The following is a 23,948-nucleotide window of genomic DNA, read 5'->3' on the forward strand; positions in this document are numbered from 1 at the left end:
CGAAAAATGATGTGAGATTTGTAAAGGTCTTTAGTTTCTTGGTGGAATTAATCCACCATTTCTGTCCCCAGAAAGTTTTCTCTTCTAGACATCAATCTGTTGTACTTATAGCAGAAGTGAAGGTCTTGACAATGCTTTACACCTTAGAGGGTTGGATGGTCATCCAGACCTCCTGGGCTCAGTCCATTGCATGCCCAGGACCACCTCAAAGTGGTGTTGTGTTGATAACATTAATTAATGACTGTATGAGGTTCAGATGCTGAAGAATAATATCTAAGATGGACAGATATATTTTTTTTACTTGATGGGACTCTCCAAATACAAGCAAATACAAGCAACCTGTCATCTAACAATGCAGCACAAATTTTGCAAAGTACCACGAGACAGAAAGGTAAATTAAGAGTAAGGTGACAGCCAGAATAGCTTTGCTTTTACTCTTATGGGTTTCAACATTCATGTTATTTTAGTGCACACACATTCTCTAACTCTCTAATTTAGTCTTTCAGAAGAAAAAAAAATAATCTAGGCATTCCTCCAAACTGTTATGCCACAGCCTTCAATCTGGTAAAATTGCCAATTTATGCAATGGGTGCTTTTACTGAAGTTGAATTTTAGAACTGGAGGACTACACAGTATCTCTTCTTTGTTTCTGTTAAGGAACATCCTTATTTGCCTATCTGGCATAGCTATTGTAAGTTATATTTACTGACTGGAAACTTGGCAAGTCCAATATTTGTTCTTGGTAACAAGATACTACCCACAGTTTTTACTTACAGGGCTCTGCAGCAACCAGGTGGAACATACATCATTAGTTTACTGAATTATAAATATACTTTAAATCATGATTCAAAAATGCTCAGTTACAGTATATTAAATAAGAAAAAAAAAAGTTTAATGCAAAACCAGCTTTCCATAGTAGAATTAACAAAATCAAAATAGGCTTTTTATCAACTTTATTGAAACTAATTCAACTTTCCAAGAACTAAAAATTGGTTTCCTGTCTTGACTGTTTTGGAATTACTTACTGTCATCTGTTTCAGACGTTAAAGGATATGATTTAATATCAGCAATAAGGCCTCTGTTCCTACTTTGGCAGGTGTTAATTATTTAAACACTACTCATTTAAATTTGTTTCCAATCACTTTTTTTTTTTTTTTGAGTGATTTGCTTTACACGTTTCTTCACGTGTATTTTCTGCACGTACAAATAAAATCAGGGGGAAAGTCCCTCAGTCAGTAGCTCTATTTCCAACTCGTTCAGTCTATCTTTAGAGAGGCAGGTAGAGACAGAGGGATATTTCATGCGTTATGATCTTCGGTGATGGAATATAATATATAATACATCATTTTTATCTATTTTGTAATAATAAGTTGTTCTCTTAAGCAGAGTGCTGTGGTTTCTGCATGCTAATTCATTCATATGCAGTACGAATGAATTGCAAAATGGGTCACAGTTCCTGAAACATTTGTTGGGGTTGGAGTAATACAGACAGGCTTCAAGAAAAAAAAAGGGGGACAAAACTTTAAAATACATAAATACATACGGTGGTTTCTCCACACATATGATCCCACCAGTGTGTTTACTTGCAGTGACAAAACCACAGCTGTATGAACATTGCCTGTTTCTGTCCAGCTGTGTATTCATAACGATGAAAAATGGCTCTCTTGTTGTATGTGTCTAAATTTTCATCTACCATAATGTCAGAATCATCCTACCTTTTTTTTTTTTTTTTTTTAAATCCTTTTTCTTGTTCTACAACACTGTACTAGAGAAACAGGAACTCTTAGCACTGTACAACAGACCTCTGTCTGGTGTGAAGTGAAATTCTCATTCTACGACAGATAACTTGTAATTTAATACATAATTCTTGTCAGTAGAATAACATAAGGGAAAGCTAGAGCAGAGGGAAAGCCAGGCATAAGAGAGGGAATTTTACGCACCACTGGGAAATGAGAAGCTGACAACTATAGGTATTTCAGTTCTACAAGGCAAGTCATTTCATCCTGGTAATAAATGGAAAAGGTGGGTGTTTGTTTAGATTTAGGCCACTCAGTAATGATTTTAACACTCCGCCAAGCCTCCTGCCAAGACAAGCACTCCAAGGCCAAAATCTGTAATGAACTCTCATCTTCTCAATTATAGATTCAGCCCCGACCAAAACGATATCCAATATTCCCCTCCCTGCACCACGAGCACAGCGCCACACTGATGGACGTGCAAGCAGCCCGGCTCCTCATGGCTCCCTGCTGCTGCTGGAGACCCTGCCGCCAGCCCAGACGCTGTGCGGGGGAAGCAGCACGAACACCCGCCGCCTCCTCTTCTCCTTCTCATTGCCCCCCACCCCTGCTCCATGGAAAGTGTGAGTGCAGAGAGAGAGAAATAGTGCTGGAGGCGCCGGGGAAGAGGAAAGGAGATGATGGTCCTTCCTTCACCTCCAGGATCTGCCCAACCCCTTCCAGCTGTGTGGCTGACTTTGCCCTTGCAGCTCTTCACAGTGATTTTGTTGGCAGGTCCCTGGTACAGCTTGGCCATCTGGAGCACTGAGGCGGTGTGTAAGGAGTACTCGGTGCTCCACTAGCGTGCTGCTCTTAGTCCATGCCCGTCTTGATGGTGCTTCAAGCGATCTTTAGTATCTCCACCTCACTTGCACTTGTCGCTACGCTTCCTCTTTCTGACATTTGTTCAGCAAAAAAATACCAAAGGTAACTTTCTTTCCAAGACTTACATATAATTCATCTTCTTGGCCTCACTCCTTAGCTTGTTTTCTGCCACCATTTCTTATTGTTTTTACTTGTTTTTCCCAGATGATTTCATACTTCATTGATTTTTTTTTTTTTTTTTTTTTTTAAACTAACCTGAAACGTTAGCCCTTGACCTCACTGCCTACTGGCTGGTCCAATTCCATCTTTGTCTTCTCTCTTATAATCCCATAATCGTTGATCTGCCTTATCTCAGTCCTTTTCAGCCTGATATTCTCCAAAGGACTCATAAAACCATGGCTCATGTGGAGACCCCAAGGTGAGAAACTGGAGACAATAACATTCAAAAGATTTTTTGATTAGTGAAATAGTTATACATTTACTTTGGGGGTAAAAAGTACCCACAGTTCAGGGGTTTAAGGAGGGGAAGAAACTCTAATGCAGCTTTTGCTTGACTTTCGGGATCTGTGTGAAGAGGCAGGACCAGGAGTTCTGTGCTGCTGCTGCTGCGGCTGCTTGCTTTCTACAGTTGTTGTTGTGATCTGCTTCTGAGCTAAATGGATCACTGACTCTCTTTCAGCACACTTTTCAGGTCATTGCCCATCTTCCCAATAGAAGGTGAGGTGTGAACAGCAGAAAAAACATGTTAAGATATGGAAGAAAGAGCAAATAATTTGCCAGGCAGAGGGATCAGAAGAATGTCTTTCCACCATGGAGTCAGGGACTGTGGTTAATTCAGAAAATTACACAGTGGAGGGAAAAAAATAAAATAAGAAACTCAAAGCCAAAAAAACTGCGACTCCAAACTAGGTCTGCATTACTCTGAAGTTCTGATTTTTGCTCAGAACAATGAGTCTTTTGCATTGAGAAAGCCTTCATCCTTTGTGCTTCCTTAAATAGTAAAAGCTGCCTTTATATGGTGTTGTGTTCTTCATTTATACTGTATATTAAACATTTTTGTGCTGTTCAACGGCTGCCAGTGGATAACTGAATTTTAGAGGGTAAGTGCTAGATACAATACTTAATACAGTCTGTCCAGTCATCCAGTTCTCAATCATGAGTAGTCAGAATTCATAGGTCTACCCATGAGTTCAGCATCACTCCTGAGTGAGTAAGAATCAGAAGTTTTGGTCTCATCTTCCTAAAAAATTATAAAATGTGATTAGCAAACCTCTAGATGAGAAATGAAAGATTATTCTGTTACTTGTGTTCTCAGATTAAATCTGGTTTTAGTTCCTTTTAGTTACTTGCTTGTGTACAGCAATCTTGGCAGAAGGCATTAAGTTGTATGTAGGTTAATTACTTAATGTTTCTGAATTGCTTTGAACATGAAGCAAGTGCCAAGTATTACTAATATTATGTGAGACAACATTATAATAAGCTGGGGGTTTCATCTTCTGCTTCTTTTATCATCCATTAATGCATAGTCTTTGTTTGGTGCTATATATAGATTGTACATACAATTATTTGGATTCAGTACAACTTGAATTCTTTTCCCTCCCTCTCTGCAAAAGGAGAGAGACATAAAATGTAAAGAAACAGATATTCAGAGAGAACTTTCTTACTATGACCCATGACTGAAAGGGATATACACGTATCCCCAAACCTAGAGAAGAGCAATGCAGTCAACTAACCTGAAAATAAATCAGCGAGTTTGTTTTAGAAAAATATACATAATTATATTTTAAAAATATAAAGTTCTCCATCTAATAAGCTGGTTAACAATTTGATTACCTTCATTGCTTGGAAACTGCACCTTCTTTTTTTGTGAACTCAAATTCTGGACACTGCATCTTCAAAAGTCAGGTTAAAACTACCTTGTTACTTCCCCTGTCTTAATAATTCTGGTTATTAATTAGCTAACTCTTTGAAGACTTAGCTGTGAATCACTAAGGCCTGTATTTTTGAAAAACTTTTAATTTTTCTGGGTAGCCCAATATGCTCAGTGTTACAGATGGTAATTTTCTGTTCCAAAATAATATTACCTGACATTGATATGCCTTGCAGTTTAATTACAGATGGAGACTCTGTTGAAAGCATTTGCCTTTTTCATATTATTTACAGATTTACCTACCAACAACAGCTAGCAGTATACCTCCACCTGCCCATGGATTTCCAATTATTAATGTCTTAGACAAATTTAGGTATTTCTGCATTTCTTCAGAGATATATAAGTTCCTTTATTATGATGGTGGTCAGAGCTTTGTAATGATACAACCCATTTATTTACCAGTAGGAAATTGGCGTGGTCATTCCAAGCTGGTTTGAGGCTTGGAGTGGTTCCACCTCAGTAGTGGACATTTTATAATTTAAATAAATATTGTTTCTCATTTTGCTACCAGGCCTTATACCTTTCATGTGACAAAACCTATCTACCTATCTCCAGACTAAAGAGTAAGGTCATTTCCTGGTAGGCTGATTCAGTTGTCTAAACATGGTTAGTAGGGCGTTTAGATGGTATGCTTCATGAAATAAAATTAGTTTGCCTTTTTTTTTCCAAGGAAACTTTTTTTTTTTAATCAGTCATGTTTTCTTTCCATGAAAACATTGACTTTTTGTCAGAATTAAGGAAAAATAACCTTATGAAAAAAATTCTGAAAAACTATTATTTTTTCTTCAAAATATTTTCGTGGGCAGAGTCCTCCTTTTTTGATCTATGTTAATATTAAGATTAATGTCTAGTTTTAGGAGATGAAAAACTACAGCATGTGTCTAGCAGAGTAATAGCGTCTGTGCAAGTACAACTGTTTCCCTACAGAGGGTCTGAAAATCATGGCCTATGTGGCTTTTGCCTCTTACACAAGGAGTAATTTAAGGGTTTAAAATGAAATCAAACTATATGGTATGTTGTCCAAGTGTATTGAAACAAAAATATAAAAGTGAAAACCCAACACATCATAAATAAAATGAAATATATCCAAAAATAATTAAAATACAAGTCATGAATTAAAAAAAAATAAACATTTATCTTGTTAACTTGAAACCTAACTTGGACAAAGTAGTTTCATTTTCTTTGGTTTTCATGAACATAAGATTTTATGAGTACTGATATCGAATTACCACATATTATCTAAAAGCGCAACATAAGATCTGTCTGGGCAGTCAGTAAGATGTCATTCATTATTGTTTCACCTTGGGGACTGGATATTCAATCTGAAAAAATAAACACTCAATGTATGCTCCATCCATGTGACAGGACCTTCTGTTATAACTTCCTTTCTGAAATATGGCTCCTACTTGATTCGAGCTAAAGAAAACCCTACCAGATTCACATAGGTTGTAACTTACTTCTTAAATACCCCAAACATTTTACTCCCTTGAGGAGCTCATAAAAAAAGGAATTCTAAAACACATTTTCCTGTTAACTATTGATATGTTAAGTGCTGCTTCTATTTTGAAAGCTTGGTAAATGCTTAATGTCAGTTTTGTCTGATATCTTGTGTTTATAAATTGTGTTCTGTCGATTCATTTCCTCTGGCAGCATTGTTAAATTTTGCTAGCAAAGGGATGAAAGAGGTCAGACTTTAACTCTGTAGCAATTTCCCTTCTTGCCTATCACTTTCACAGGCTTTACACTACATCACGAAACTTTCATGCTCTGACTGACTTTCCTACTTACACGTGAAGAGATTCAGGCCCTTCTCAAAGCTTCATTGCAGACCAACTAATGTTAGGAAGGTGCTTCCAATATAGCAGCGTCAGCTGAACAGTTCACACCATCTTTCTTCTTACCTTTGCTTTTGGACAACTGGTATTCCAACCTGAAAGAAACTATGCTTTTTTCCTTTGCTCTTTTGAGGATGTGTGTTGCCCTCCACCCTGCATTGCAGCCTGCTGGAGAAGAGAAAATATTTAGCTAAGAAGAATGATGCCATGCACCTGGTCTTTAATTGCAGCCTAATGAAAGAGTGAGCTCTGGCCCACTGAAAAATAATGGAGATATGGCTGAGCTGCTGGCATCCCTTTCATCACCAGCACAGGGGGTGACAGAGCAGACCAACCTCTTACCTCAAGGGAGCTGTTTGCATTACACCTTAAAGAAAATGTTGCTGTCTAGTTTAAAGTTGGTTCCATATCCCCAGAAAAATGTAGGTGTCAAACTCCTTGTTAGGTGTCTTGCTCATCTGGTCATGTCCAGCCTTCCTCCCTGCTGTTCTTCTCTGCTCAGGTACCACCTGCTTGGGTGCACAACAGTACCCAAGAAAGAGACTTCATAAAGGAGCATGTCAGAAAGACATTCAAATTCCAGGGCTGTTTCAGGCTGTCTTAAATAAAGAGTCAAATGGGGAAGATGGATCTAAACTAATGAGATAGGCCAAGCATTAATGGAATTTAGATAGACTTTTCAGAGGAGCTAATTTAATTGAGTATAAAAATGATTTAAATAAATATATATATACACATATATATATACAGACATATTTGTAAACTTATTAACAGGTCAAATTGCTAAGTCAAATAAAGTAAGGGATCTAAAAATAATCAAAAGCATTTATTATTTACATGATCAGATTTTGCTTCATACTATCCATGAAATTAAGGTTAGATGTCCTAACGGAGTCTGTTGTCAACATATTTGGGTGTGTGAAATGTGGTTTTAAAATAAAGTGTAGAGTTCAGGGAGTTTTTGCTTTAAACCTAGTACAAAATGCAGAAATTTGACATGAGACTTCTAAAGTCACAGATAAAGCAGAGAAAATCATCAGAGACCTTGACCTGTATTTGGGATAAACACTTTGGTAGCACAAATTCACCATATTCATGCACAAACCCCAATGTAATTTGTAGTGTAAGTGAGAAAGTCTGCGTGGAAATCCCCAACATTAAAAACCTCATTAACTATTAATTTAATGCAGCAAATTAAAAGCCACCATGAGCAGGTAGAAAACCCCAAAGGTGCTACATTCATGCACACTTTTCTTGGGCTTCATGCATTATTTGAGAATTTTACAGTGACTAAGTTATTAGTAGCAATTATTGAGACTTTGCAGCAGTTGCAGCCAGTTGCCTGACACCAGGAAAAGACAGATGCTGAAGTGGAAGGGCTTCTGGAATATAATGGCAGCAAGGAGGCTAATAAAGCAATTGTAAATGGCCTGTTTAGTGAGGTGAGTGAAACCAGGGATGGAGTGAGAGTTTGAAAAACACATCTTGCATCTTACTTTTGTTTCTTTCATGTTTGAGAAAAACAAAAACATATCTATCAAAATATATGGAAACAGTTCATCAAGATAAATTAACAGAAAGTTCAAAATACAACCTTGGTTAGTTTGCATTGAAAAATGCCCAATATGGTTAAGTACATCATGTTTGATCTTGGAATTGTATTTTGGGTGAGGGCAACATGATTTTAACAAATGTCTTCTCCTGACGTGCTTGACAGAGGGCTTCCAAGTGAAACCACTTAATTGAAGGACAGCTTCATGGGGAAAAAATGTGGTGCAGGTACATTGCCTTCCAGATGCAATTTATCTTATTTATGTGCACACAGTGGTTCTGGGAGAAGGGAAGCAATGCTGTACAGGGGCAAATGTTTCTTCCGGGGCTACCTGCCAGTGCGAGCACAAGAAGTCTTAGCAGCAAAGTCTTGACCAGAGTATTCCCCACTCTTTGTATAGTTCTACCTGCAAATACCACTCAGGAAAAAATGTCAAATAGCAAAGCATCACAATAATACAGAATATTTGCTTGTATTCTTAACAGGTCAAGCCACTGAGTGATACTAGCAGTAGGTAACTTCAAGCAACACTTCAATACACAACATTTCTGTGAGTTTCCACTAACAATTTTTAACAGCATGTTCAAGAAAAGTGAATGACAGAAAGACATAAGTGCCCTGTGCAGAGTTTCTGCATTCTATTTTTCCACCTTAGATTTCAGGTGTCTTATAGGGAATAATAAACACCAAACAAAAGTTTGGTTTGGGGGTGAAAAAAAGTTGTAGAACTTTGGAAGGAAGGAATTGGTTAAAACAAATGCTTAGAAAGCAAATAAGAACTCAGTTCCCAGATCTGGCACAAATACTTTTTCTGACCTTGCATCAAATCATTTCTTTGCTTTTGGATCATTTCTCTGTAAAACTGGGGTGATAACAGGACTTAACTACCCTTCCTGACAAAGGAATTAGGAAGTTTTTATTTATACTTGTTATGAGCTTTAAGAACCTGAGAGAAATTAAAATTGGTTCAGTCTGGGCATGTAAATTTAAGGCTTTCACTCAAGTGAAACATTTTATTTATTGTATTAGGTTTATTTTACACTAACTACTTGTATTTTAAAAAATAGCCGGAGTCTGCACTGACTTGCTCAGTTCTGCAAATAATTAGTTAACTCCATTACTTGAAAGCTCAATTTTCAGTTCATGCAATCAGAAAGAAAGAAGGAAAGGAAAGGAAAGGAAAGGAAAGGAAAGGAAAGGAAAGGAAAGGAAAGGAAAGGAAAGGAAAGGAAAGGAAAGGAAAGGAAAGGAAAGGAAAGGAAAGGAAAGGAAAGGAAAGGAAAGGAAAGGAAAGGAAAGGAAAGGAAAGGAAAGGAAAGGAAAGGAAAGGAAAGGAAAGGAAAGGAAAGGAAAGGAAAGGAAAGGAAAGGAAAGGAAAGGAAAGGAAAAAATAAGTGATAAATCTTCTATCTTGCATATAACCCAGAAGTTCAATTTCTGATAGAACATTTTAACATTAATAGCATGATCCCAATGGGCTGTGAGAGAGAATAAGAGGAAAACAAAGATGCTTTTTGCACCTTTTAAAATAACTCGGAGGAATGCTTTGATTGTTTTTTAGAAACAAGCACACATAAAAGGTGGCATTTCCCTATTTCTCTTCCAATGAGTTCTGGAGCTGAGAAATCCCCCAGGCAAGACTTTCAACTTGCTTCCTTCCATCACAGAACAGAGAAGCGTTGCTGAGGCCTGCCAATCCTTCCAGCTTGTTTGCAAAAGGAGACTATTATCTGGTATGATTCAGCACCCATCAGACAAACTATCTCACCCCTTTCTGGCTGTTTGACATGTTTTTTTTAACCCTCATTCTTGAAACTGTGTCCCAGATAGGTCAGCCAGGCTTAGGAGTCTGGCCCAGCAATGCTCACCCTTAACTGAAGTAATGTTTACATATAATATCTGCCTAAATTATGAAACGCCTATTGTGAAAACAATAGACATATTCAATTGCTGTATCCCAGAACAAATGAGAGAAATATTCCAGAGCTCCTATCAGAGCTTAATAGGTATAATTTTGCTAGCGATATGGTAATACACAGCAGCTTTCCCCGGACGGCTGTGTAAAACAAAGAAGTGGTTGTCAGCCTTTCAGAATCAGATGTTAATGATATTTCATGTCTTTGTTGAGTCTGTGGAAAGCAGCTACTGCACCTAAAAGGGAAATGACTTCCATACCAACCTTCCCCAGCCAAAGTCATTCAGATTGGGAAAACTGGATGAGGTCCATATTTATACTTCAGAAAGAGGTGTAAAAGAAGATTTCAAGACAGTATTGACTGAGCTGTCTCCCAGTCTCTTTACCCAAAGTTATATCTTATCATTGTGATGAAAGTTTTTAGTTTAGTGTATTATAGTCTTTTTTTTTTCTCTGTCTTTTACTTTTTTCAAACATATACAAGGAAAGAATGTAATGTAAGCAAAACTTCAATGTGTTTCTGGCAAATAAGGAGTGTTTTCTACATCTCGTATATTTTTGGAAGCATTTGATTCCAAAAGTAATACGTCTTCCAAATCGGGAAGAAGGCTTTTTATTAGGCTGATGCCTGCACGGAGCAGAGAGAGGGTTGTCTGCCCCGGCACTGCAGCGAGCAGGGACGGGTGCTCTCTCTGAGCTAGTCTGGAAGATCGGAGCCAGTCAAAAGGTTTTCCTGTAGCTTTATAGCTGCAACTTCATTTTGCCGTACTACTGTGTGTCTTCACTTCTGCAAACTTTTGTTCATTTGTTTTAAGAAGAGGTCTTAATTCCAATGTAAAATCCATCCAGAAAGGAGGCCCCTCAGCACTGTATTCCAGCTGGTGGGGATTAGCTTAGTCCTTTTACCGGATACGTATCATTTTAATCTTAAGCCTTTAGACACTGTACAACATACTATTAAGTCTGTTACCAAATAAAACACTAAAAGGCTGATTCACTAAGGGTTACACACCCTTTGCAGGGAAAAAAAACTAACATTCACAAAGGGATATCTGCCAAAAATCACTTAAATTTCGTGTCTTTCCTATTTACTAAATCCCACATCCACCATGTGTACAGTAACTTCCTTCAAATATGCCCCTGGGAGAAGTGCAAATCAAAATAAAGGGGAAGTTCCCCCCTAAAATGTATCCCTAAATGTGAAGAGTGATTTACATTGGTTCACATCAGAAAATCTGAAAAATGAAAGTTATGTTGTTCAGGAATAAAGTGAAACCTTCCAGAAAGTGTGAATCATGTACTTGACTTCTGCTATAACGAGTAATACATTTCCTACAGGAGTTAGTGGTTAGGGTATGAAACTAGGGCATTAGCAGGCTAAGGGAGTCATTTGCAAACAACCTTGCGCAGGTAACTTTGACTGGGTGCTTAAGCTAAATTCTAAAGCAATATAGCAGCACATGCTTATTTGGGGAAACACAGGTGACAGAACCACTGGACCTTGAACTGTTCGCCTGGGTTGTTAATAGCAAATGCAGATGCCTAACTTCACTCCCTGTAGAGCTTCTTAAGCAATATTATATCTGTTTGTCAAGGGGGAGGTGAAAAAAATCTAATGTTTAAACATGCTTTGGATGAAGGGAGTGATGTAAATGCAAAATGTGATATACAGAATTTACTGGCTGGCCTGTTGTCCTGATGCAGGCTCAGAAGTATCTCTCCACATCGTTATACTCAAGTTATTTGAAGCTAATCACTACAGCTTGCTGAGATAAGTTAGTGCCTACATACCATCTTAGGGCATGAAGATCACCTCAGGAGGTCATGAGGTGTGGCTCTAGCAACAGGACCGTGAATGAAACCATACAGATAGTCAGTGTCCCACTGTTTGGTAATAAAAATGATTTAAGTTTTCTTCCAGGGGATTAGGTTGTTGTTGTTTTCAGTAAGAAATAGCTAATTTATTTTGGAAAACATTGTTTAATGTATAATGGAATATTCCACTAACACTGACAACCAGCACAGCACACCCGGCAGCTTGCTGAGCAGGACCACTGCAAAACTGGGTGCAGGCATCTCACCTTTGCAGGGCTGGGTGCCCTCCAACAGTTATTTTCCATAGTCACAGTTGCTTGAAAGGAAAATGTTCCTAGGCATGGTGGTTAAGAAAATTAAAAATCTGAATGCACACTAGGACTGTGTTGTTTGTCAGAGGATAAAGTGGTACAGAATAATAGTATAGAGAATTTACAAAGTCTTTTTGTATTCAAGATATTTGAGGAAGATAAATAGTAAAATCACCATATGCATTAAGCCCTAGGATAAAGTACTATTAATCCTGTTGTTCAGATACAGAAATTGAACTAGAGGCAAAGATTTTTGTCTGGGAACTAAGGTAAAGATTTTTGTCTCTGCCAGGATTATAACTTGGAGTTTTTACTTAGTAGTCCTGTGCTCAGACCATGCAATCCTCCTTAGCTCAATTTTATTGCAAGGGTCTTGGTGTCTTCATTAAAGGCCTAGTTGGAGGGGTCATATGATTTTTGTTAAAATGTCAGTAGTCATATATTCAAGAAAAATGTTTCTAGGCAATATATTGTGGGAAAAGTCTGGAAATAAACATCACTCATATGTAGCCTGAAGGCTCCAGAGACCACCAGACAATGTAAAAAACAATCAAATACGCATGTTTATGTAAGAGTCATGATTTTACAGAGACTTTTGTGATTTTAGGGCATCCAACTCATGATTTTTCAGTACTTGGCCTTGATAATACTGCTAGCCTGTAATAGTGAATTTGCATTGGATGACCAAGTTCCCTTGTCACATCACATACAGCTAGTTTATTCTGGAGGATCAACAGATACAAATTCTGTTACATGTTAGTAGCATTGCAGAGCTCAAGGATTCAAAAATCATGAGCTAGTTTATCCTACATGGCAAAGCAATTAGTGAGAGAAAATGCAACAACAACAACCCAACAAATGCACTTCATATTTATTCCGCTGTCTCCTCTCTATGAGGCCTTCAACAATGCCGTGGTTCAGTACCACCACTAGAACTAGCTTATTTATCTTCAGGGATGAGAGAGATCTCTGAAGTCTAATGACAAAAATATGGGCCTTTCTTTGTAGTATCCATAAGCCGTTTTAGGGGGAGCTGCAGAGTGAGGCATTTACAAATAGAACCAGTGCAAATATCTTCATTACTGCAGAAATGGGAAGAGCAGCACCTGAGAACCTCCATCAATGTATGGCTATATTTATAGAAACACCGTTAGGGGGAGCTCTATAATAGACTTAATGCCAGTGTTTTGCAGCTTCCTCACCTTAAAAAATCACAACTTTCACATTTCCTTATTAGTAGTAAACAAAAGGTGTTTAATACATTGGCCTGTATGGTACTTCCATCATCTTCTTCATCACCACCATTAAGACAGGAAGACACTATGATGATGAAGACACCAGAAAGACCAATACAGAGTAAAATGATCAGTGGTCAGAATAAAAGGGCACATTACATAGATTCCAGGACAGAAGTTGTTGTGATTAGCTGTGTGATTCTGTTCTTTTTCTTCGAAAGCCCCATTTAATTGCAGAGTCTTGCTGTATTTGTGGTCCTCAAATGAGGTACCATCTGGAAGAAACCTTTCCTTGATCACCAAAATCTGTTGCTTTAGAGGTCTTGCTGCTAATTCCTCTGGAAACTCTGCATCCATCTGAAGTTCCCTCTGCTCTGTAATGTCCAGTATTGAGTCCTATGGTGGGGAACTGAATGGGCTAAGAAATTACACACAATATGTATGTGATACATCATGTGATATAGCGTATGATATGATACCTCAGTCACAGACCCAACAGTCAGATGAATTCTTTTTTTCATAACAGAAAGACTTGTTCTTACTTTTAGAAAGATAAAGTGCCTTTCGGTTTTCTGTGGAGTGCAGAACTTGCAAAGTATGAATTGGAGAGCTCTGCATGACCTGCAAAACAGCAATAAAGCATGAGGTCCCAGAGTAACTTGGATTCACATTCTTAAATAAGATGCAACCACAGATAACTGCAAAATAGAGGGATGAGATGATCTACATTTCATGTATCTGAGGAATAAATCCCTTATTGCTGGGCAAGATGTTGAGACGAACCATTACTTTAACATATCATGAGTAGTCTAGAGTAAAAAATTGACCAGTTTTTCTAACAGATAACCAGGAAATAAATAGTTAAGCAAAAGAAGATTTACTCCAGCATCCAAACAACAGTTTGGCACAGTAAAACCAAATTCACTTCAAAGATGAACTTTGTTTAAGCTAAAAAGTGCTTTCAGTTTTTAATTTGGCCTATTGTTCTTATAGATCAGAATATTGGAGAGCGTAGGAATTAATTCCTCATACTTTTTTATACTGAATCAAGACAGTTCTTAAGTACTTTTAAGACTTTGCAAAGTGCTCCCTCAGTTGCTCAAAATTTGATGTGAGTGAACTGTAATAAGTTAATTCCCAAAGAAACAGATTCAAGTCATTGATGTATTACTTCCAGTTTCTGTAAAACTGCCTGGCAAAAAGCGTGCAAACAGTTCATGCAGCATTGCTCTAGCCCTGTATAGAACAATGCCCACACCTGAAATAGTAAAATTTATTCTCCTTTGTACCAGGAGAAAGTAGAGGGAATAGAGATACAACAGTGTGAATATTACCAGAATACGTTGAGTGGAACATTATTGACTTGGTGGGGCTTCTAAGGGTTTGGATGGACGACCTTCACTTTGTTGATCCAGGCACATCAAGGCTGTAACTAAGAAATACGCTTACATAAAACCCTACAAGAAAATAGTTACCAGAAACTTTAATTTCTCTCATTTCCAAAATGTAAAAAGGAGCATAAAGTGTTCCTAGTCCTTTTGCTGGGATATGAATTTGTTCCTAGTGCGTAACTGCTTCATTTTGTACATGCTTCTTTTGTTGTTTCTCTGGGGTGTTACTACTCAGATATCCACTATTACTGGCTGAAATCATGAGCTCCTGTTGGCAGTGAACCTGTCTTTCTCTATTACTATTTTAGTTGCTAAGAGCCTGTGGTTGCCACACAAAAGTGGTGATGTGGTGATGACTAGAGTACTACAAGAGTACTCTAGTATATTTTTTTTTCTTTTTATTGTAAAAAGTAGAACATTTTACTGTTTCTAATAAATCTTGAATCATTTATGGAAGAGTTAAATATGTTGCATACAACCTAAAGCAGAACTGCTATGTGAAGCATCTCCAGCCCAGTAGAAATACTGTTTATCTCTCTCGAACTTTCTTTTTGCCCCATGCAGACAATGGTTTACAATAAAACTGTTGCAACAGTGAAATTGCAATAAACCCACCAAAACTGCCAAAGCAAACAGATTGTTATTCCAACAAGGTCAGGACTGTCTGAAGCCTTAAGGCCAGGGCCAGCTGCATGAAACAGTGGAGGAACTGGATACTGATCACAGCTCTGAAGAATATAGTTATGCTGTTGCATGAAATGTTCTGAAAGCAGTCACTTGTTCCACTTGGAAAAGCTCTATGTCAAGGCTGCACCAAAAGCAATGAATTTGTCTCTTCTAGACTAGTGGAAAATATCAGATGATCAAAATGAAGGTTTTTTTTTTTTTTTTTTCTGGAATGCTAGATTATTATTATTATTTTTAAACAAAGAATTCCTCAAGGTAAGGTTACCTGAAATAAGTGAATATGTGTTATTTATAAGATTTCAAGTCATGGTGACTGTCAGTCCAAGAAAACCTTGTTTAAAAGTATGTCAGCAAGCAATCGATGCTTCAATACAGTGGAGTGGGATGATTTGACCAGGAAAGTTTCATCATACAACTATATGGTTCTGTGCAATGCAGATTTACTTGGGGATTCAACATCCAGACTGTTATGCATGCTCAAGACCTTACTTGCCTACTTTAATTAGGTGTTAGAGTAAGTATCAGGAGATACCAGTAGATATTCTTCTTGAAATTGAAAGTATATGAGACCTGCAATTGAGCCAGTCATGGTTCTTGAGAAGCATGAAATAGGGTGGTGAACGTCTAGAAAAATCATGGGATTCTTGTTAGATGCTCTTCTGGAATTGTCTTGGAGTTCCCTTCTCACCACAACTAAAATAAAGAGAAAGGAGAGCAAAAAAGGTAAAGGCAGCAAACACAGTTTCCTCTCCAGCTGTTGGAACCATGAACAGTCAGAGAGGAACGGTGCAGGGAGGGATGGAGGGAGAGAACTAAATGAGAAAGAGCGTGCCTGAGGACTCACCACCTACATACATCACTGATACTGACCACTGAGGTGAAGCATGCCAAAAAATATTAAACAGGCATTAGTTTAAATGCTGAAGCGGAAGCTAGAAGACATGACAGAAGGATGTGATGACGGAAACTTCAGGGGCTGCGGTGAATAGGTGAAGGTGACTCAAACTGAATTAGGATGTGCAGTAAAAGAGAGGGCTGGATACAGTAACCTCATGAGATCTCCACCATCAATTGCTGTCAGTAAGGAATTTGTGGCCAGCAGAACTGGGAGTGCATTTTGGAAGGTGCTTCACATTCTTGCCAGAGCTGCTCCCTCACAACCCTGACTTGAGGGAGTATCTGCCTGAATTCTTAAAAGGTAGGCGTGAGAATCTGTGGGAAAAGTCTGTCACAAATATATTTGCAAAATTCAGTAGCTATTAATTACAACAAAAAAGCAAAATAACTTTCATGCCTTCTGCCCATATCCAAAATGCACTGGAGAGTTTTGAATATCTTTTTCTATTCCAATTCCAGATTCTTTTAGGAAGACCTCTGAACTGCTTGATTGTAATTGATTGGTTCCTTATACGCTTTGTGGTAAAGGGTTTCATGACTAAACGATCTCTAAAGTTAATAGCAATCCCTGTTCCTCCAACATTTTCCCTGTTGCTGTCTGTTGCCAATCTAGTCTTGAATCTGTGCTGATTGAGCTCCAACTGTAAGAGAGAAAAAGAACATTTTGAAGTTAAAATTTCCCCCATCAAAATCTTATTCCACAAGACACGTAGAAGTGGAATCTCAGAATATTCATATCTTGGTCCCCAACATAACCTCTGCAAACAGGACTCAGAAGACAAAAGATAGATTCAGGTTAGAATTTAGTCTAGCCACTGATACAGTGTAAGTTTCAGCAGGTAAAATACAAAAAGAAGAAGCTGCAACATTAGAAAGTGATCATGATGAGCTTTCTTTTCTTCTTTGAGGAGTAACAGAGGAACAAATACTGCACTAGTGTGATCACGGTTGTCCAAGTTACTCACCTTGAGTAGAAAAAAATAAATTCAGTGATATTTTTAGAGTAGTCTTGTATGGAAACTGAAGTTGCTGTGATGTCAACACCACCCACTTTTCCCTGGGAAATTCAAAGTCCAAGGACTGGGCTGAGAGGCCCTTTTTTACATGTCCTTGTACTATGTAGAACAAAACTGGATTCTGTTCTGTAAAGACCACAACACTTGTACCAAAAATATAAAAACCTTTGAGGTATTAACAGCAGTAATTCTGTGAAACTATTTCAGAGGAGGTATAATGTCCCAATTAGAAGGATCCGTTCACTAGGTTTTAAAAGTATGGTCAGTCTTTCTGTGAGCATAAGTAATTAATTTAATGAAAGCAGTGGCTAAACATCTTTATTTTTATGGAATGCGACATGGGATTTTTGTGGGATTCATAGTTGGTCTAAATCTCACGTTCCATACTGCATGCAAATGGGTTTCGTTTGCATATGATTTGCAAATGGCATAACTGTTATGCATAGACATGCTTAAAAATCCACCAGTACTAACATTCCTCCTAGACAGTAAAAATCCCCAAAAATTCCAACCACAGTTGTCTCATCAGGGTTAGTTTAAATTTCACTATCCTGTATAGGCAGTAGAAAAACTGTTTCTAGGAACATTTTTTTTCAGAAATGAATTTATAAATTTCTCTTTAAGCAATTATTCAGAGACTTTTGTGTCTTTCAAATATCTTTGAGAAAAATATCAAGCAAAAATATATTAAAAAATGTTGCTGATAATTTCCATCTGATCCATGAGAAGCATTTGTTTTAATCTTTCCTCTAAATTTTTTAAGAATTTGAATTTTCAGGAAGTACTAGCCAAGCTCTGAGTAGTGGCTCGTAGCAATCGACCTGTAAAGTTACTTTTTATTTATGTATTTAACAATTTGGAAATGCAGAAATTTCTCATACTTCCACAGAAGGACTCCATCTTCTGATTTCTAAAATCACTATTTGTTCACTGATACACTTTTAAAGACAATAGCAGTTGTAATAGATGTAACGAAGATTGCCAGCAACCTTCTTTTATGTCAGTAAAAATATATATTCTTTGACTAACCAGTCACATTTATTTTTAAGTTAGAACATCAAATTAAGAGGTTATTTTGGGCTAGGATGACTATGTTTTCCATGTAAAGATTATTTTTGTACCACAATGTTTACAGCTTAAATAAAAAATAATAAAAAAAAAGCAAAAGCATTTCACAAAATGGAATTTCAAAGTTTCAACTTCTCTATCCTTGCGTGTGAAGCAAAAAGATTATATGTCTGTTTTTCCATTCCACTGCAACCTCAATACAGGTAAATAAATAAAGAAAACTCTGACTGTCAGCAAAGCTTTAGAGGAGATAGCTGTTGTATTCCATTTTTTGATAGATACAGAGACTGGGATCCTGAATTTAAGAATTGTTTGATGTGTGATGTCTATATGGCTGTTTTCTTTCCTTTAAAGATTTCAGAGTGGAGAGTTCTGAATAAAACATTTAACAAGACAGGGAGATGTCAAATATTACTTTCCTATTCATTAGGATAAGAAAAGTTTGATGTTTTCTTGATTGGATTTATAAAGGATTCACTGTGAATTGAAGCAGCTACTGGACTACTCACACTGCCAAAGGCACAAGACCAGACAGCTCCGAAGTCTGACCACTATTAGGCATGGTTGGGTGAAAATAACTTTCCTTCATTCTTGGACTTTTTCAGGCATGTTTCTAACTTCTAAAAAAAAAAAAAAAAAAGCCAAAGCAGTGCAGTACTAAGAACCTCAGTCATTCATTCTTACTTTCACTGAAAAACGCTCTGTTGAAAACTGTCACATGAAAATGGACTAGAATGAACTCTCTTTCTAAGAAAGATAAAAAAAAAAAAAAAAAAAAAAAGGACATGAATGGATAGAGGTATTGATAAAGGCATGAAAGTCTGCTAGAAGCCAGGGCTGGATTGACTGCAAAATTGGTTTCATTTCCTGTCCTAGGCTGAATAGCCTTTCCTCTTTCTTTCTCATCTTCTTTTGTCCCAAATACCTCAGATACATGGATTTCACATCAGTGTAATTGGCTTTGGTGGCCTAAGCCCCTGGTGTCTCTAAATTCTGTTCAAGATATACGAAGTTGCAATGAAGATTAGAAGCTGGATTCTAGAATAGCATATATCATGCAGAGATATGAATAGATTCATTTCTCAAGAAAATTAGATGGGTGGATTGAAAATGTTTTCTTCTTCTACTACAGTAATAGAGAAAAGGGGGTTGGTATGCTCATTCAAAATTATGGCCTCTGAATCAAATCTTTAATATATTTTTCAATACATGATAATTTTATCTGTCATCACTATCAAACAGCTTTAATGTTATTCACTTAACATCATTCAAGAAACAACTTAACTAATGTCTCCGACAGAAAATTCATCTTCTGTTATTTCTCCAGCTGTATTTTCCTTCTTACAATCCCCAAAATGACTCTAGCGCTGACTCCTCCCACTAAATTACAATATCCAAACAATTTAAATTAGTATGTCATGAGATTGGAGTCGTTTTGTGTTTGACCTAATTATTAAAATTACTTTCTGAGAACTAATGGCATAATTACTCTCATAATTAGTAAAATAAAGAACCTGTAACTGTTCAGACTGGGAGCAGCTGATATGATCAAGCTTTAAATTGAAAAAATCCAAAATTTTCTTGCCCATCGTCTGTAGCTCAGTGTGTTTCAAAGGGAAGGCTGATACATGCCTGCAATGACTATGTTTAAACAATTAAATCTTGTCTCCACCTTAGCATTTGATTCATTACTCACTGATGAACCTTTGTCCCTACTTGCCTGTTACTGAGAAAACATACAGCAGAGTCTACTACAGATACCAAAACATACGTGCCGCGACACTAGTGATACTGCCCTGCGATAAAACAGGTATGGTAGGATAAGTGAAACTGAGAAAAGGGCTTGGGCTGGAGGCTGACCTTTGCCAGGCAGAGCTCCAAGCAGGCAGACCGGAGCTCTCTGCCCACAGGAGCCTTGGGCACCAGCATCAAGCATCACCTCCCAGCTGCCTTTATCTCCAGCGCCAATATGCTATGTGGCTATGCTGAGAGAGGAGGGGCAAAAGCTGGGGCTCAGGGGATTGGAAATTTCCTGGATACCCTTTTTGTCTCATCTTTTCTCCTCCTACTTCCTATGCCACTGGAAGTAGAAGACTGCCCTCCTTGCAAATGCTCACTGGGACCTTCCTGCATGAGCAGCCCCTGAGTGACACTGTTTGGAATGTGATCTATGCATATATAGTGTGCTTTATGCCCTTTTGTATAATTTCCTTCCTGAGAAAATATACCCTCAGTGTAATTGTCTGGCTGGTTCAACTGTAGATGACGTAGGCATGTTTATCTCTCAGATTAGATAGGCCTCCTGGGGAAAAGCACATTTCCATTTTACATAGTGTATATTACACCCATTCTAGATGACCTTTCATGTTTATTTTTTTTTAGCATGTCTAGCATAGCGCAATATACAGACAATGTTTTTTTATTATTGAATGAATGGTGGAACCCCCTTCTGGCTGGATTGCATTTCTAATCTACTTATTTTTTTAGGCAATCTGACAGTGTATACCTCTATTTTTATAGAGGTCTCTCACATTTTGATGCTAAAGTTCTTGAGATCTTAAAGTGGATGCCACTTTGTTTTGCAGTAATTTTCACTTGATTTGCAGCCCTGAAAAGCCATAGAATACATTTTGAATATTCAATTATATTTCAGCAGGAAAGAAGAACACCAAGGTGTATACATCAGTATTTAACTAAAGAGAATATCTGCTCATAAACATTTTAGCTTGTTAATATTTTGGGCTCAGTACTCACTTATCATGAAAGCTATGTGCATCTTTGAACACATGTGATGAAGACAAATCCATAACGAATGACAGAATTATTCTGTGCCCTACAGAAGTGTCCTATACATCTTGATTTGTTTATAAATTATTCAAGTGTCAGCAGCAAAGGTTGAGACACCATAGAAAAAGGGTATAACTTCTCCAGACAAGAGAGAGAAAATTCTGTAAATACACGGTCTTTTCTGTTCATAATACAGAAGTTATTTCCCAAAGGTATGTATACAACTCAGAATGGACTTGGATCCTCCTAAATGCACATAATACAGATTTTTTCTCCTGTAGCTGGCTTCAGACAGACACAAAATGACTGAAAAACACAGAAAACAAAATGAAAGCCTTGTGCAGAATTAGATGTTTTACCCACATTATCATTTAAAAGAAAAATAAATAACGAATGTACAAATAATTTGCTAATTTGCATTTTTCTATTCATTCTGATGTCTTGAACAAGACATAAAAAGAAAGTGCTTCTCAAAATTCAAATTATTAATGAATTGTTATCCTTATTAATAATTAAAATAGTTTCTACATCCAAGGTATGCAGTAGAAGATGTTGAGGCCTGCATTGTCATAAACTAAGGTGAAATTTTCTTGGTTGAAAGAAAGCACAGAATGGCTGCTGTTAGGCTGAACAAAGATGAGAGCCTCCAGCCTTTTTAAAGATATTGATGTTTTAACAGAGTAAGCAGAGTAGGTGCAGAGCAAGCTGGTGGCTGGAAAATCAGAGAAAACCTTTACGGTTCCTGCCTTCCCAGGGTCTGTGTCTCCCTTGCAAGTGCAATCTGTCCTGAAGAGCTATTTATGCTGACCACTGGTGGATCATGCTCTGCTGTGTGGACTCAGATCTTGGCCACATGTGGCTACTAAAATTCACCTTCAGTGTTTTTTGTAAAGATGGAAGGTTATGGAACCATGCACAAATGCAGCTCTATAATCTGTATTGTGAAATTCCAGGAGTTTTATTGTAAAATCTGAGATGAAGACAGGCGTAAGTCACAAAATTCTGAATCCAGCCATTGTAATATTGATATGTGTACTGGATTTTCCTTAATTCATTGGGTATATGACATATAAATATTAGAAGTAGAAAATGTAATTGCAGTAAATATTAAATTTCTATGCATTCTGAAATTTGTATCTTTTAAGAATGTATTAGAATGGAGACATGCCTGGAAAGAGACCTTGGACAATTTTTGTGCTGCTTTAACCTGTAAATCTGTAATCATACAATACAATTGTAGACCTACAAAGTACAAGTTTTATTTCATGTTGTCACGTACTGTTAAAAATGATCATTGCAATTAGGTGTTGGATTGTAACACATTACAGGGTCCAAGAAGAATAAACTTGGGACTTGAGAACAGCATTAGTTTATCAGAGACATGCACAGCTGTTTTTACTAAGAAGGCAACGCTTAAAACCGGGCAAGAAAATAAAACTTAATAAGCAAAATAATAATAATGATAAAAAAGTACAGCATTCTAATTTTTAAAACAAAATCCAGGTAGCCTTTTCAAGAGGCCATCAAAGCTATAGATACTCCTTTTTAAACTATCATTGAACTTTAGGCTTTTAATTAAGATCAATCATACTGATTGCAGTAATAAAGAAAAAGGAAGACAAACAGCACTTAAATAACAGTGCTTCCGACTTCCAAGTGGAGTAATAAATACATATAAACAACATATTAAATCTGCAGATACTAGAGAGGTACTGATGTCTGATAATGCTTCAGACCTCCTCTGGGAATTTAAGGGAGGTTAGGAAACCTGCAGCTGCCCACCCTGCTCTGCACCACCCCTGTTCTCTGCTCGAGGCTGTATTTGTCCAGGAACACGTACCTGGACTTAGGAAGGTGCATCAGCACTGTTTCCCAAAAGACTTGTGGTTTTAATCTTTAAACAAGTTTTAAGCGACTGTTCTACTAAAAGCATGTAGAAACCATGCTTTTGAGGTTCACCAGTAATAAGAAGGATTAAGTGAGCTTTTGTAACTAGGATAATAATCTTTGTTATACATGGTCCTTTTACAGCATCATTCCCTTGACATCTGAACACTTCCAATGATTTAAAATGGATCTCATGTTTCCTTTCTTTCCTATCCTCTTTCATTTATGACAAAGAACTCCCTTGTTGTTTTTGTTCCTGTTTCACTGTGTGTGTGAGGGAGTGGAAATGCTGCGTGCTTCAAACCTGTCAGAGAAGTTCAAGTCATTGAGAGGAGTTTGACATTTTGATCCCTAAGTGACTGTATCTCTAGTCATGCCTTGCAGAAAGGAGGTCCACCATCTGTGACCAGCTCCTGCACGTCTTCAGCAAGGTTTTCCTTCTGTTTCTCTAAAATTGAATTTAGAACAGCTCTCCTTGGTGAGTATAGTCACAAAAAGGAGAGGTATCCTGTCACAAACCACTCACAAGAAAGATTTTAGTATCTGCTTCAACAATGTTTCCAACTTCCCATACAGGAACCCATTAGCTAAAGAGAGCTATGACCTACATGATGGCCAGATGCAGTAGAACCACTTACTTCCAAGGGAACAAAAGACTTGCACAGAGATGCTGATACCCGTAAGGGTTGGTAGGGATAGGAGGGCTGGAGTTCTCACTGATAGTTCTCCTTCCAGGTGTTCATGAATAATTCAGTGGTGGCTTCAGGTATCGTGCAACCTATTTCCACAATCACTTTGGTATTGTGTAAGGTCACGTAAGTCCTCACCTAGTGAAATACGTTAAAGATTATGCATCTCAAGCTTGGAAGCTTGGATACTCTTGACTACAGGTTAGAATTTCACACAAAATCACACCAAAGCTTACTAGAGGTAAAAATCTTCTGTTTCATAGTCTCTAAGGAAGAAATTAACTGTCTTCAAATGAAAATACATTATGTAATGGTAACAAAGATTATTCAGCG

At 37.5% G+C, this 23,948-nt stretch overlaps 1 long non-coding RNA gene across 2 annotated transcripts; it reads right to left on the reverse strand.

Annotated features, from left to right (window-relative positions):
- Nucleotides 1–206: 206 nt before the first annotated feature.
- On the reverse strand, nt 207–7,431 carry LOC310894741. 2 transcript variants are annotated; one of them, XR_014580131.1, is made up of 2 exons: nt 6,432–7,431; nt 207–3,840 (listed from the first exon to the last, which is right to left on the reverse strand). It is a non-coding gene; the product is annotated as an uncharacterized lncRNA (long non-coding RNA). The 2 variants fall into 2 exon arrangements; XR_014580132.1 differs by having other exon boundaries at nt 6,319–7,431.
- Between the last annotated feature and the right edge of the window lie 16,517 nt (nt 7,432–23,948).

This window comes from Anser anser (assembly GCF_964211835.1).
Source record: "Anser anser genome assembly, chromosome: 2".
NCBI classification, from domain to species: Eukaryota; Metazoa; Chordata; class Aves; order Anseriformes; family Anatidae; genus Anser; species Anser anser.